Here is a 17,548-nt window from a genome sequence, read left to right on the forward strand (position 1 = left end):
TATATATTACAGAAAATTCCAGAAAAGATAAATTCAAAAATCTTATCTAGCTACAGTATGATAAATAAAATAAAAGAATAACTGAAGCATTAAAAATGCACACAATGCACAAAATGCACAAAGAATTCTTGCTATGACTAGTAAATATAGATATTGGTCTGGTGTGGTGATTCTTATCTGTATTTCCAACTACTTGAGAGGTAGAGAGTGGAAGAATTGCTATTCTAAACTGCCTAAGCAAAAAATTATAAGACTGTGTCTCAAGAAAAAAAATGGTGGATGTGGTGGTAATAACCTGACATCCCACCTGTGAATAGAACAATCCCAGTCCAGATTATCCCAGGATTCAAATTAATCAAAGGAGAACAGATTGACTCCGTGGCTCAGGTGGTAAAAGACCTTCCTACTTTACTCAAGTCTGAAATGCAAATCCTAGTTATATCATAGAAAAAGAAATCAAGACAGAGAGCAATGGAATTAATTTTTTCAAAGAACTTATGGAAAAAAAAATCTGTCAACCAAATGTTCTATGTACCAAAAAATTATGCTTCAAAGACAGAGGAAAGACCAGGCACTGGTGGCTCATGCCTGTAATCCTAGCTACTCAGGAATGTGACGCTTAAGGATCCAGTTCCAAGCCAGCCTGGGCAGGAAAGTCCATGAGACTAATCTTTAATTAATCACAGAAAAAGCTAATGTGGCTTAAGTGATAGAGTGCTATCCTTGAGCAAAGGTGTTCAGGGACAACTTCCAAGTCCAGAGTTTGAACCCCAAAACTAGCAAAAAAAAAGAAGAAAGAAAAAGAAAAAAAAAAGAAGCTTCGATTCAATCTCCAGCCTGGGAATAAAAGAAAAGAAAGAAAAATTATTACCCCAAAAATTAAAATTGAGGCTTTCCTGTGATAATAGAAGTGGTCCACATTTTTTCTGAGGTAGCATCTCATTCACTTTGCTTGGCTAGCCTGTATTATGTCTAGCACCTGGTGATCTAGGATTGATTACATTACTCTCCCTGTGTGTTTGTTTGTAAATCACCTGTTACATCATTTTAAAAAGTTGGACATTTAGAAAAACACACCTTAAAATATGCTTATTTAATTGGAGAAAGTTTTAAAGATCATGGAAAATGAAAATTTATATAAAATAATATTTCAAAGTATTATAAAACATTGAATAGTCAAAAGCTTAGGCTTTTTTCTTAGTGGTCATTGTTACTGCATTTTTCTCTAATTGCAAAATAAAGCATATGAGCCCTAAATAGACTTCTCTTCTGAGACCAATATTATTTTGTTGTAACAATCTTGGAGAAGAAAACCGTGGTTAAGTAAAGCCCAACTTCTACTTCTTTTTTTTTTTTTTTTTTGTAAGTTTTTATTGTGAGAATACTGTACAGAGGAGGGGTTACAGTTACATGAGCAAGGTAATGAGTACAACAATGCTTGCATTGTTGTCTCCTCCTTTGTTTTTACCCTACCATTCCTTCCCTCCCATCTCCACAATTACACTCCCCTCTCTACCCCCGCCTAAATTGTAAAGTTTGTTTTTCAACATAGCGTCTTGTACATTTCATTGTTGCAATGGGTCAACCTGTATCCCTGTTTGAACAATTTGTTTTTTCCCTTCCCCTCCCCAAATTATACCAACATCAAATAGAGTGAAAACAGGGGTTATACCGTGGGGGAGGGACAAACAAAGCAACAAAAAAAAAAAATCACATGGTACCTTATAAATACATTTGAATAAATAGCAAGAAAGAAAGACCTCTTGTGTCCTTATCTTGGGGTTCATTTCGCTTAACATCATCTTTTTATCTGACCTTTTTCTGCTTGTGTCAGACATATACTAGTTATTGCAAATAAGGGAAACCATGGGACCTATGTTTCTTCTGGCCTGACTTACTTCCCTTATCCTCATATATCACCCAGCACCAGAATCAACTCCAAATGGATCAAAGCCCTTGGAGTCAAAGCAGACACCCTGAAAACATTACAAATAGGTCTCAGAAACACAACAAATCAAAGAAAGGTTGGACAAATGGGATTGCATGAACCTGCATGGCTTCTGCATGGCAAAGGACATAGCTAGAAAGATCAATAGAGAATCCACCTTCTTACAAAATAACTTAAGGCCGGGTGCCAGTGGCTCATGCTTGTAATATTAGCTACTCAGGAGGGTGAGATCTAAGGGTCGCTGTTCAAAGCCAACCTGGGCCGGAAAGTAAAAAAAGGAAGTGGCTTTGTGGCTCAAGTGGTAGAGTGCTAGCCTTGAGCTAAAGAGCTCAGGGACAGCACTCAGGTCCACAGTCCAAGGCTACCACCAACCAAAAAAATATACATATATATATAATTTAGAATTATGATTAATAAATAAAAAAACAAAAACAGAAAAAAAATTGCTTTGGTTCTTGGGCCTAACCGAAAACTGAAGCAGTGGGCATAAGGTCTGATCTTGGGGTGCTTTCAGATTTAACTTTCTGCTTATATTGGAAGTCTAAGTCCATTAGTAATCCTGATATATTTAAGAGAGTCATGGTCAATAACACATTCATTAAGGATAACATTTGGACTATCAGAGGCTGCATATTCCTGATGTTACGTTGATGTTTTCTGAATAAATAAGATTCTTTTTTTTTAAAGTGGGTGAGATGTACAAGACACTATGTTGAAAATGAACTTTACAACTTTGGCAGGAAGGGGAGGGGGGTTGGGGAGGTGAGGCAGGTGGGGAAGGTAGGGGAAAAACAAAGTATTACCTTACTCATGTAACTGTAACCCCTCTCTACAGAATCTTTATAATAAATAAATAAATAAATAAATATATATATATATATACATATATATATATATATATATATATATATATATATATAAGTGCATGATCCAAACACACAGTGTTGGCTTGAGAAACAATGAGTTTTTCATCTTTATTGAAATAGTTCAAAATTCCATTCAGTCCTGTTTCATCTGTTACAAGTATATATGCAATAGCACCAATATATGTAAAACCATCCATGCAGACCGAAATTAGAGTTGTTACAAATTTAACTAAAGCACATGGCAAATAAAAGTCTTCACAAAATATTGACTAATTCTATTTCTAAAAAGGAAACTTTGTACACAGGATTTGTAAGAGGTTGGGTATGATACTCCAGATCCCATTGTCTATTCTCTTAATATCAACAATCCTTTTCTTAATGATCTAGTCAGTACACTGGAATGAGAGGGGAAAAAGATGTTTGGATAGATGTGTACCCAGGTAGGATGTGATAGTACCATGCAACTTATTTCTATTTGGGTTTATATTGTTATTATAATCAGTTAAGGTATAAAGAAATAGATGACCAATAGCACAATATCTAGATTATACACAGCTGGAAGAATCACAACATAGTAAAAAGAAATAGAAAGCTGCACTAACACTAATTGTTAACTAACTGCTGTCATTAATCATGGTGACATACAATTGTTATCACTAATGCCATTAGAAACAATGGAGACTCATTAGACTTCTGATATTGTAGTGGTAGAATAAGTGGTTCAGTACTTTCAGTACTTTCCACTAAGTATTAACAAACTATTTAGCGTGGTAAACTATTCACACAAATAATTGAAGAACACCTGTTATGAAATACTCAACAAGGCAGACTGCCATTGAAAGTAAATGATAGAAAAGGTAAGAAATGAAATAGTTTCTCTTTTTTTCTTCAATTTTTAAAAATACTATAGATGACAATGGGAAGGTAAGATAATACTTTAAAATGGTAAGTGACATCTCAAAGTAGGAAAATATATCAGTAATTCAGATGAAAGACCACATTAACTGGATTTAAGGAGAATTGAAAACTGTACTTGCTAATTTAGATGAAGCTGTAGAGGAGTTTAGATGGACAGGCAGATGAGTATATGCATACACACAACTATTATTACATTTCTGTTTTATATTCACTTTATTCATTTTGTCACATTATTTTTAAATCTCTTTATAATCTCCCTTGAATTATGAGAAAACTGTTTTATTAAGGCAATGCATCTTATAGTTTGACAATCCCTCTTGATTTAGAACCTACAAAAATGTGAATGAAAATGGTAGCATAGTGATGTGCAGAGAATTGCCCTATAACAGTAACAAATTATAGAATCGTTGTCCATGCAGATTAGACCTTTCTTTTCGATCTCATCCCTAAACAATGAAAATGAATTCAAATATAGATTTGTAATAAATGGCATGGTTTTGTTGGTATATCTCATTACTTAATAACACATTTCAGTGAGTTTCTTTGCCTGTCTCATCCTGAGGCTTTTATGTGTCCCATGAAATGTTCATACCATTCCAAAAATGGCAAAACAGCTGTTGGAGGCACTTGATATTACTCAAACAATGCCCTAGTGCACTCTGTAATTTCATAAAAGTCAGTCAGGGAAGGGCGGTGCTCTTAGCCATGGATAATGGGAACTTTTCCAGTAAAGAAAAATGGGCACCACTGCTTTGCCATTTGCATATGGATTTCCCCTCCCCTACTGCTACCTGAGAAAATTAAGAGACTCCACCTAACAGTTTCTTAAACATGTTGTTGAGAATGTCCACATTTATGTCAGCATTTTTCTGCACTCTAATGATGTTTTTTTGCAAGCACCCTGGCATCTATATGGCTTGTTACCAGCCTAATGAAAAGTTGCTTTCGATGTCAAAATAAATCTAAAAATGTTCTACACTTTAGCTGACTGTAATATATCATCATGGTCTGCTTAAGTAGTATAAACTGCAACATGATAAAGCAGCTAACAAAACCTATGAGAACTGGTAACTGGGATAATGGGCATTCAGTGGAAGGATAATAGAGCAGCAATAAAAATTTCAATAACCAGGGTTATATACTATACTTTTTAATGGACTTCTTGGATAACTGAGCTTTCTTCAATAGTAGACACCTGGATAGGTTGATTCATTACAAGTCTTCACCTGACTTTCTCCCCACTTGGAAAAATCTTAATAAGTGCTTTTCCTCAAGGTGTAGGATTGATTAAATTGCACTTTTTGAAGAATTCAGTTTTACCTAAATTTATAAGCAAGTCCTAAGATTGTTCTGCTTAAAAATAGAACAGATTCAGTGAGTGTATGTTTAAAAGAAAAAGTAATTGAGTACACTGAAAGGACTTGGACACTGTTCCTAAGCTTTATTTGCTCAAGGCTAGTTCTCTACCACTTGAACCAAAGCTCCATTTCTAGCTTTTTGTTGCTAATTGGAGATAAGTGTCTCATGGATTTTTTTTTTTTGTGCCTGCTACAAATGGCTTGGAACTGTAATCCTCAGAATTTAGTCTCATGAGTAGCTAGGAATTCAGGCATGAGTCATTGATACCTGGAGTAATAAATAAGTTTTAAAAAAATATACCATTGCAATCAATATTTAACCATTTTCACCATAGAATTATATATAGAATTATATATACCTGTGCTTTTTATGAGCAAGGTGTTCTGAATATGGGATCATTTTCACTTGTTCTTTATTTTAAAAATCATTTCTTAAATTATCTTTAAATAGTTGTGCAAAGGAGGTGTCATGCAAGAAAACAGTTTTTGAGTATAATTCATTGTGATCAGTGTCATCAGCATTCTCAGTCTCTTTCAACCCATTCCTTCCCTTAATTTATTCAGTTTTGTGGCATTCTCCCTTACTTCTTCCTTTCATTTGTCTTCCCTCTCCTCTTGTTCTGCTTCACTTAGATGTACGCATTTACTACTGTTGATTTTAGTCTTTCTACAAGAGTATATCATTTGAGTTCTTCATAGAGTATATACTTCAGTTAATTCATCTGTAACCACTTGCATACCACCGAAAATGTTTACTTATAGATTTATAGGCACCTTCTAACTACCACAAATGAAGGAAACCCTATTTCTCTGAGAATGGCTTACTTCACTTAATATAGCTTAATATATGAAGTCTTTGTATTTCTTGTGCATAACATCATTCTTTCTAATAAATGAGTGAAATTCCAAGATAGATAGATAGATAGATAGAGCATATTTCATTGATCCATTCATTTATTGAGGGGCATTTGGGCTGATTTTATATCTTCGCTATAGTGAATAGTGCTGTTATGAACATAGGGGTGCTGAGAGTTTTACTGTAACATTGCTTGAACTCTATTGGACAAATGCCTAGGAGTAGAGTTGCTGAGTCCTAGGGTAGTTCTATGTTCAGTTCATTAAAGAACTTCAATACTGCTTTCTAGAGTGGTTGACTGAGATTGCATTCCCAACAAGAATGTAGTAGTCTCCTGCTGGCTACATCTTAACCAGCATTTGTTGTCGTTTGTTTTCTTGATAATGGCCATTCTAACTGGTGTAAGGTGAAATCTCAGTTTTGTTTTGATTTATATTTTCATGCTTTTAAATACAATGCAGGTAATCAAAGTGAATGTACTTATTTGTATAAAGATAATATTTTAATATGTTTTTCATTGCATGCATTTTATTTCTGAATAGTATCTTGTTGCATATTTTCACTTGTGATACATTGGTCTATTAACTCACCAGCTTATCAATATTTTATTCATTTATAATATTGGCTATTATGGTGAGTATTAGAAATATTTAGGGATAAATATGTTTTAATTTCTCTTGGGTAAATACCTAAGGGAAGAGTTACCTAAAGTTAAAAAAAGTAACATTAATGAAGCCACATTGCATTCATAAACTGCTTTATTAATGGAAACTCTTTTGCACAACTATTTAATCATAATAAGATACAAACAATTGACCCATTCCATATACATTTCATGAAATGGCAACTTACAAGAAATGAAAGGAGACACAACCTATTATCTTGACTCGATAACATACACAAATTCAGAGAGTGTCATATGGTCCACTTTTTAAGTCTTTCGTTTAAAGCACATCACAAGTTGTATCTTCAATGGAGACAACAGATCATACAAGAACATACCTCATTTGTCATCCTGTTCGTGAAGAGCTACTCTAGAAATTCAAGTTCAAGTATTTGAAAAGTCCTGAATTCCATGAGATCACGCCACAACCTCCTTTTTCAGCACTGCCATCAAAGTGCGGTTTTCAGTCTCTTTACTGGGCCACACATCTGCTACTTCTGTAGGACTGCCTTCCATTCATAATGCTCTCTGTTGCATGTTGCATTTATGCTGACCTTTCCTTATCAACATACACACAGCTCTGTTGTTCCCCTTCTAAAATAACTCCCTTCTCAACCAGATTGTATCTTTTGAATATACACTATCTATTTGCATATTTAGTCATATTTCCCTAAAGAGTGGTAAGTACTTTATGATAAAAATTACTACATTCTTCACCAAAACTTACTTCTCTCACAGAAGGATCCAGACTCATAATGGAGAATTTGAAATTTCTCTTAAAGGTTCCCCACCAAACTTCAACAGAAAGAAAATGTTTGATGAGTCATCTACTCAATATACATTATTATCTTTCTCGTTGCTCCAATGAATTTTAAACTTAGTATTGAAGTTAATTAAATTTTAAAACTTTCCTAACTTTCCTTTCTCAATTGTTGACTTCATTTTTTTCCAATTTGACAGAATACATTTATATTTATTTTAAACTGATGATCTCCTTATTTCTTGCCTGGGTAAGTGAATAGAAAGTCATCATGAAGAAAAAGATGATGTGACTTTGGCACGATCAGGCTCAATGTGATTTTTTTTCCTTTATTGAGATTAAGTGATCATACAGAGTTCACAAATTTCACAGTCTTGTGCGATAGTGATACTTAGCTAAAGTCATAAACACATTTTAGCCTTCACAAGGCACATTGTCATTATCGTGGTCTATAAAGCTAATGAGCTCTACCAACTTTAACACTACAACTATTCAACAAATGCGACTACCTTAAAATAAAAAAAAAGTTTCTGCACAGCAAAAGATATAGCTACCAAAGTAGAAAGACAGCTAACCAATTGGGAAAGCAATATATCAGACAAAGGCCCACTACCCATTAGGCACAGGGAACTCAAGAAACTAATCACTCCCAAATCTAGCAGATCAATCATTAAATAGGAGAGGGAACGAAAGGGAGACTTCCAAATAGAAGAGATAAAAATGGCAAAGACACTTGTGAAAGTGTTTATCATCCCAGGCCATAAAGGAAATGCAAATATAAACAACCCTAAGATATCAACTTACCCCAGTCAGAATGGACTATATCCTAAATTCAAAGGACAACAAATGCTGGTGGGGATGTGGAGAAAGAGGAACCCTTCTGCATGGCGGGTGGAAATGCACACTAATACAACCACTCAGAAAGCTCAAAGTGATTTTTAAAACATCACTGGCTTCTATTAATATGCCCTGGACTTTGTAATTTGGCTAATTGCTGGGTCAACATTTCACTAGAACAATGCCAATCATGTAATAAGGGGCTCATTTAATAAAATATTTTTGAAACAACCTTTCTATTAAAAATCTTATTTTATGCCATTTTACTCTTCTGTGTGTGTGTGTGTGTGTCCATGTATATGGCAGTTGTGGGGTATGAACTTGGGGCCCAACACTATCTCTGAGCTTTTTTTTTCTTTTTTTTTTTTTTGTCCTCAAGTTTAGTCCTCTACCACTTAAGCTACAACTCAACTTCAGAAGTACAAGTTGTCATGTCGAAAACGAACTTCACAACTTTGGTGGGGGGGGGGGGGGGAGGATTGGGTGGGGGGTTGGGAGGAGGAAGGGAAGGGATGGGAAGGGTAAACAAAGGAGGAGGCTACAATGCTTGGTAAGAAATGTACTCAATATCTTGCCCATGTAATTGTAACCCCTCTGTACAGTATGTTCACAATAAAAAAAAAAAAAAAGAAAATGGAGATCAAAGTTTTGCTGACTTTCCTGTCCAGAGCTGGCTTCAAATTTTGGTCCTTAGATCTCAGCTTCCTTGAATTACAGGCTGAAACACTGGTGCCCAGATTTACTCTTCCTGTTATATATTTATATTTTAAATCTAAATTGTAAGCAGCAGTTTCAATTATTCTTCCTTGTTCTACTATACATTCATTTATAGGTTCTCTTTTTGTATTCTATTATTTTGGCAATACTGAGATTTGAACACAGTGCCTTATACTTGCTGTTTGAACCATGGCTCTAATCCTTTTCATATAGCTATTTTCAGGAGGAAGCCCTTGATTTTTTTTTTCTCCTGGAGCCAGACTCTAGTCAAAAACATCTTATTTATGCCTCCCACAGTTGGAATTATAGAGGTGTATCAATGACCAATTTGTTTCACAAGATGGGTTTTTTGGGGGGGCCTGGTCTGGCCTCAAATTCCAATCCTCCTGACCTCTTCCTCTTCCTAAATAGCTGGGATTACAGGTGTGTGCCCTCACACAGAACCTAGTTTCTTCTTATAGTCGGGTTGCCTTGATCTTGATTCTTCTTTGTGATTCTGGTTGCCTTATAATAGTCAAGATGGATCTTTTCATAAAAATAGAATCAACATTAGCTTGCCCAGAGTGCTCCTCTAGTCACAGTAACCCCCAACAATTGACTTTATCTCCTTTTGCTGAAGAATTTAGGTGTTGTCGTGCTAAAAGCTGTATAAATAATTAATGGAATGGAGACCCTTAGATGCATAATTCAAATGTATTAGACAAATAGATCAGATATGTTAGAGCCACTGCACTGGCAATAGATGGGTGACTTCTTCAGCACTACTAAAATACAGGGCTGAGAGAGTTGCTGGTGTTACAACTAGGATGAATTACTGCGACCAGCAGAGATATAATAACAGTATGAATTATTGAATTGGCATCTTCCTGAGACAGCTTTGGTCACAGCCTTGCTATGTTCTGGAGATGATAGAAGGAGATTTGTGTGATGTAAATTTATAATCAAAGGGTGTTCAGGATGAAAGATGACCTCCAAGGTTATGAACCTGAGCGGGAGACTGCATCGTCACATGAAAAAGAAACTGTAAAATATGAACCATTCTTCTGTGAGTAGTTGGAAGCCAAGGAAATTCCACCCTGAGAAATTTAACTCCAGGAAAGTTTCAGACAGGCAGAGCTACAATACAAGGCACAGAGACAATCAGGCAAGAAGCAGCTCAGGTGAGGAATACAGACCTGTGCAAGAACATGTCTTCTGAATTATTCTCAAGATAAAGTTAGGAGTTAATTAATACATTTGCCTTTGGAGAAAGCACCGAGACCTACAGCCACACACACACACACACACACACACACACACACACACACACACACACACACACACACACACACACACAGAGGCACACAGACATTATAGTTACTCTTGGCAAATATGTGGGAAATTTGGGGCCTCTGTATGTTTGTCATGTAATTGTTTCATTGTAACTACATAACAAAGATGCTGTTAATTTGGAAGGAGATCCAAACCATATGTTCTCCTCCTGCTGAACAGAGAATGCTTTTACTCTTCTTGAGCTCAGCTAGCAGGAGAAGAAAAAAGTCACTTACACTGAAAAGACACATCCTTTCCTTTGCCATAGCTACTTGGTGTGCTGAATGATGGAGATGGATCTATCGGGAGGCGGCATCTCCTTTCTGAAAACAAAGTAGCCTTTAAAAAGGGCTGTTAAACTGCTGTCTCTGTTTGATTATTCTGTCCTCAGTAAAGTCCTTTATTTTTTACTACTAAATGGTCACTTTTATGAATGACATTACTTTAGTCCAATGACTATTTCAAGAAACAATAGGTCAAAAGCAGCAAAACTATAGATCAGGGCTGGAATTATAGAGAAAATTACTCTCAAATAATAGACCATGGTCAGTTCAATCGAAGAATGTATTCTCCGGGAAACTCTTGACAGATATTCAGGGAATTTAGGGAAAAACTCTTATAGACAGAGTTTTAATTTAATGTAATGAAATAGTAATGCATAGATTTATGCCAGGCAATAAGACATTTTTATGTCTATACATAATTTCAAATTACATATGAAAAATACAGTAACTCAAATTAATGCATTTCTAACATATGATCAATTGCATTGCATTTCCTGGCTGTTAAAATTGTGTTTTATAGCATCAATAACAAATGTAATAAAATGTATTTCCTTATTAGGTCCCTCAAATTTTTTTTCAAAGAAAGGCAATAACCTAAAATTGTTATCTGCAATGTAACATAACTTTCTTTTTTTAAATGGCTTAATTGTTCTTATATTGTGTAATAAAGTAAACAGACGGTATTGACAAAATTAATTCAAAAAAATCCCACAAACAATTTTGCTTTTATTTTCCTGTAAGACAAGTAAGATATATCAAGTACAACTAAAAAAGTATCCCAGCAAAGAAAATTATTATTACATGTAAAGTGTTAGAATTAATAATATATAACCAATTCAGTTTATTGTCTTGAAGACATTTAAATCATTGCTGTTTTAGTTTTACATAATTAATTACCTTCACAATTTTAGTTACCTAAATAGAAATTGTTTAAAACTTGTATTCCAAAGATCCAGTATTCCGCTTGTTTGTATTCTTCTCTAATGAAGATTATTCTTTCCTGCTAATAGTTATATAGAATTTCCTTTTATCCATCCATCCTATTATACCTCTTCTGTTGTAAGTGAGGAAGTAATATAACTTGCTCACAAAGAGGAAAGATCATTTCTGTGAAATAAGTAATAAAATGGTTTAGAAATTTCTTTTTCCTAACTAGATGGAAAACAGATTTGGGTTTAGATTGAGAAAAAAAAAAACATGAAGGCTTTATTTTTGTCTTTGAGATTTAAGAAACTAATTCTAAATACTCCAAGATTGTTTACATCATTTTATTATCTAATGGAATCCAAAAAGCACATACAAAAAAAATAGCTTCATGCCAAGAATCCAAGAAATACAATCAAATGTGATGAAAGGCAGTGGTAAGCACTTCTTATTGTGATTCACTGAATATTTTACGTACTTCAAAGAAAAATAAAGCCTCCAATGAAAAGTGTTATCTTACTCAAATGGTCTTCTCTGGACTATTCATCTCTGGGTTATTGAGCAATCCTGTCATGATAATTTTCAGTGAGCATGATTTTTATACCCCCACCAAAGAAAAAAAATCAAGTACTACTTAGTAAATATCCTACCTTTTCCCTATGAAATTCAAGTGCTAAGAACCACAGCAAAGATCAAGCTAGAATAAATGATATGGGATACATTTTTTGTTGTTGTTGTTGTTGTTGGTCATGGGGCTTGAACTCTGGGGTTGGGCGCTGTCCCTGTGTTCTTCAGCTCAAGGCTAGTGCTCTACTGCTGGAGCCACAGTGCCACTTCCAGTTTTCTAGTCATTTATTGGCGATAAGAGACTCACAGATTTTTCTGCCTGGGCTGGTTTTGAACTGTGATCCTCAGATCTCAGCCTCCTGAGTAGCTAGGATTACAGGTGTGAGCCACTAGCACCTGGCTTTGGATACATTCTGTAACTCTGTAAATTAAATTAAAATGTTACTTTTCACTTCTCTTTCTATTTTCTATAAGTACACAGAGTCATAATTAAAGGGATGTTTGTTTGATTTGTGCAGAGTTGTATTAGGATTCATGGTACGTTTTCTACACTCTATACTCTTCCTAAAGATAACTCTAATGCTGGCCTCCAAGGAACCCATACCGTCTAGATCTCTGATTTCTCAGGCACCCATGGGTAAGCCTGACAATTGATATCTTTAAATTACTGATGACCCATAGTATTAATCCTTTCACCTTGCTGGAGGATGTCTGCTGTACCATAGTAATCAGGTCTTTCTGCTCTTCATAATCCCATTAACAAATTGAAAGATAGATCAGGAATATTTTAAACCAATCCTTATGACAGAAAATAGTGCAAAGGGGTTATAATTATGGTTTATGTCTTTTTTTACTATACATTGGAGCAAGTGAACATAATTAAAAACACAGTGTGAATATGCAACTGCATCGAGCTGCAAATGTTTAAGGGCTGTCTGTAACAGCTGAAAAGTATATTTTGGTCTCAGGAAAGCTCTTGTCAAGTTGTGTGGCAAACTGAGTTCAAGAATAGAGGATTGCACATTTTTATGTTGGCAGATTTAGTAAGACCTCCTCATGTAAATACGTGCTAATCTAGTAGTCAGACATACAAAGCATACCTGAATGAACCACAAGTTTGTAAAGGAAGGCTGCCGTTGCTGTGTTTGACTAATGCAAAAAGTCAGATACACAGCTGCACTAAATTTTCCCAGACTGGTTTGGATTACCTTTAGAAAAATCTATGAATGAGCCATAATCAACCCCGGATTTGATCAGAAAATAGTGCGGTGATGCCTTATGAGTCTATCTCGTTTATCAACCTCAACAGTATTTGTTTAGAATTGTAGAATTAGAGCACTAGATGGTCACATTCAGAAAATGCAATCCAATTATTTGAAGCTAGACAGAATAAACAAGTGAAATAAGTTGTCTACAAGAATCATCAAGCAAGGCTGGACTAAGATAGTGAAAAATATTTGTATGGTTTGCTTAATGTATAACTCTAACAGCAAAATCAGCAAACTCTGATAGAATAGAAACAAAAGATGGTTCCATGCCCCATAGTCCATTTCATGGCTCAGTACCTTCTCAACCCTCTTCCTTTAAATATTTAATTCTTCACATTCTTAATAGAAATCTCTTCTACTTTGAGCTTGAACTTTTTATTAATAAAAACACTGTCTTCTCATTTAATGGAAGGTGCTTACCATCAAACACAATGAAAGAATGCAGTATTGTCCTATTGATTTCTATTGATGAAAACTGATTCTTACTTCAGATAAACTGTGAATCTTGATCCAGAAAATGCATCACACATGGCTTAACTTTGGTTGACTGACATAAACATGTTCATGGGTGCAGCTCAAATCTGGACTGAAGCTAAATACTACTGTGTAGTGCTCAGTAGAAAATGTGAAACCTCCAGTGACAAGGAAATCTCAACAAAGGTGATGCAGTATCTCATGTAGGGGTGTTGGCTCTTTCTTTTCCACTTACTTACCAAGATTGTTTAAAGATTGTTTAACCCTCAGAACTCAGAATAAATACCACCTCAAGATGTGTCTTGCTCCCAGATTGATTCCCTCTGTTAAATTCTTACAGAATTAGTGCTCTACCATTTCAGACACAACTCCACCTCTGACATTTTTTTCTTTATCTTTTTTTTTTGGTAGGTAGTGGGGCTTGAACTCTGGACTTGGGCACTGTCCTTCAGCTCTTCAGCTCAAGGCTATAGCTATATCACTTGAGCCAAAGCACAATTGCCAGGGCTGGCTTTCGACTGAAAGCCTCAGATCTCAGCCTCCAGAGTAGCTAGGATTACAGGTGTGAGCCACCAGGGTGTGCATTTTTTTTGTTGTTTGTTTGTTTTTGTTTTTTGTGTTTTTCTTTTTCTTTTCATTACATCAATGTGTTTGTCAAGAAAAGACTTTAGTATTTCCGTTGTAATGGTTAATAGTACCTAAAGAAGCCTGGATCTCAGTAGGAAAACTGACAGTCTTACTAAACAGACTGATGCAAATACTCAAAAGAAAAAGCATATTTTCTGAATCACTCTAAGGCAATGTCTGTTGTCCATGGTTTCAATGTACTATAGGAAGGATTACATTTTGCTCACTCAAAACCCTTATATTCATTTATTTGCTAACTCCTGTTACTTGTCCCCTGGATCCAAGTAAAGACAAAGTCACAGTGCTCCACAAACCTCCTGACAGCCTCTGCAAGGCCAGTAGACAGAATGAAAGCTGTCACTAGGCCATATTAATGACTTCATTTATACATGACCTAAACAAGAAAACTAAGAAAAGCCATCTGGCTAAGACACTGAGAAAATGCCCCAGGAGATCTTAAGAAACTATTCCTTCACATTCTTTTATCCAGGCTAAATGATCCAGTTCTTTCAGGATTTCTTTGTAGATTATATTCTAGAGTACTACAGTCTCTGACCACTACTCCAAGCTAAAGGAATAAGTAATTCCTTCCAAGTCATACATGTTTTGTTTTCTTGTTTAACTCATTGAAAAAGAGGGCAATAGACAGACAAAATCATAGACTATCATAGCTTTAGCTTCTGTGGAGATGACTTTAATAATGAAGAAACTAATACCTGCAATGATTGTCCACCTGAACAAGGCCTTGGGATTAATTTAATTATTGTCTTTCAGGTCTGCTGAGTATGAGTATAGCTTCTCACTGGCCTAGGTTGCTATGAAATAAAGAGAGGACTTTGAACATCCACCAAGATCTCTTAATTTTTTTTTGTGATGCTCACTGAGCAATGCCTTTTCTAATGGTGTCTACAGTATTGCTTAATGACCAGATTGTAAATAGTAACAGGCTATATCAAAGCTCATCTACAATTCTATGAGGTAGCATCTCCTAAGATGCGTATCTTCCTTTGTATATGCATGTTGAAGAGTTCTGACTGTTGGAAAATTACAATAGCAAACCATCGATGTAATTTTGTATGTGGAAAGTGTTGTTGTTTTCCATTTTGAATATTTTAATACGCAATAAGTGATACATAATATACCAAACATTGTCATCATTTTGGTTCTAATTTTTAAGTGGATTATATTAATTGATATTTAAATATGGAAGATAAGAAGTTTAGGATGAGAAGTGGTGCTGTGGCTCAAGTGATAGAACACTAGACTTTAGCTGAAGAGCTCAGAGACAATACCCAGGCCCAGAGTTCAAGCCCCACGACCAATAAAAAAGAAAAATAAAAAAAGAAGTTGAGGATGTCAAAGCTAATCATTCTTCACAAGATACTGAAACTGGTTCTTCAAGAACATGAGGCTGTATGTAAATGGTCCTGATATTAGCTGTCCTGACATGAATATAGGGTAATCAGCCTCAGAACTGGAAATCTTGGGGTTTCTTTCTTTCAGCCCAGTTCTTTCTCCTCTATGACTATGGTAAACAACATAAGCAACTTACTGGTAATATTCAATAAATGTAATCATTACAGAATCCATTAATTATAGTTCTGTAATCTCTACACTCTTGTAAGTGATTGACATCATTACAATTAGCTTATTGCTTCTTCACTTGAAGCAATTGACCTCAACTCTCTTCCACTCTAAACAATGAGGACTATAAGAACGGTATATTATGTAATACTTGTAGTTCTAATAAAAAAAGCATCATGGCTAAAGGGATTCTAATCACTTACATTTTTTTTTGTATCCAAAAGATATCACAGATGTTTAGAAAATAACAAAAATGTAGACTTTCCCCCAAAATGCACTTTCATGTACATTGAAACTATAAGGAAATACCATAACATATTAATTAAAATGACAAAAATTTAGAAAGACTAGACATAAGAAGTCTGTGTGGCCAGGTTCCGGTGGCTCACACCTGTAATCCTAGCTACTCAGGAGGCTGAGAGCTGAGGATCGCAGTTCAAAGCCAGCCCAGGCAGGAAAGTCCGTGAGATTCTTCTCCAATAACCCACCAGAATACTGGAAGTGGCGCTTTAGCTCAAGTGGTAGAGCACTAGCCTTGAGCTGAAGAGCTGAGGGACAGCGCTCAGGCCCAGAGTTCATGGCCCATGACCGACAAAAAAAGAAAAATCTGAGCTTTGGAGGAAGAAGAACTTTAAAACAGTTCTGGGGAAGCTGGGCGCTGGTGGTTCACACCTGTAATCATAGATACTCAGGAGGCTCAGAGCTGAGGATCTTGGTTCAAAGCCAGCATGAACAGGAAAGACTGTGAGATTCTGATCTCCAATTAAGCACTAGAAAACTGGAAGTGGCATTGTGGCTCAAGTGGTAGAGTGCTAGCCTTGAGCTGAAGAGCTGAGGGACAGCGCCCAGGCCCTGATTCAAGACCCATGGTTGAAAACAAAACAAAATAAAAAACATTCTGAGGGGAGTTTAAATAATTTGATCATTTGGCAATGAGTTTGGAAGTTTCTTAAAAAGTTAAGCATGTCCCTATCACATGATTGAGTTTTTCTGTCCCAGTAATTTACTAAACATAAAAATAAATTCATATGTCTTCACAGATGAGTACCTTTCTATCTTAAACTAGAAACAACATAAATGTTTATAAACAGATGAACTGGTTCCCAAACTCTAAATATCCATTACTTTCATTCTATTAAGCAATAAAATGTAACAAACACCTGATACAGAGCTTAGGTAAATCTCAATGTAATTATGCTCAATGGAAGAAATCCCACAGGAAAGGTATACATACTATATAGCCTATTTATTCTAGGAAATGCAAGCTAAAGTACGGTGACAGAGAGCAATAAGTGCTGACTAGGTAGAGGCAGGTATCTGGAGAGGCAGAAAAGAGTGTTTAAAGTGTGGTACAGAAGCATAAGGAAAATGTTGGGAGAAATAGATACATTCATAATTTTTATATTAGTAAGGGACCCACAGGTTTAAACATCTGTTAAATCGTTATACATTGATACAATTATTGAAAAAACTATTGAATTTCACAAAAGTACATTTATTATTTAAAAAGCAATACACAAATAATCATCTTAATTGGATTTGAGACTGAAGTAGAAACTCAGTAGTGTCAAACAAAAGAAAGTAT

This window comes from Dipodomys spectabilis, unplaced genomic scaffold (assembly GCF_019054845.1).
Source record: "Dipodomys spectabilis isolate Male_0828 unplaced genomic scaffold, ASM1905484v1 ptg000024l, whole genome shotgun sequence".
NCBI classification, from domain to species: Eukaryota; Metazoa; Chordata; class Mammalia; order Rodentia; family Heteromyidae; genus Dipodomys; species Dipodomys spectabilis.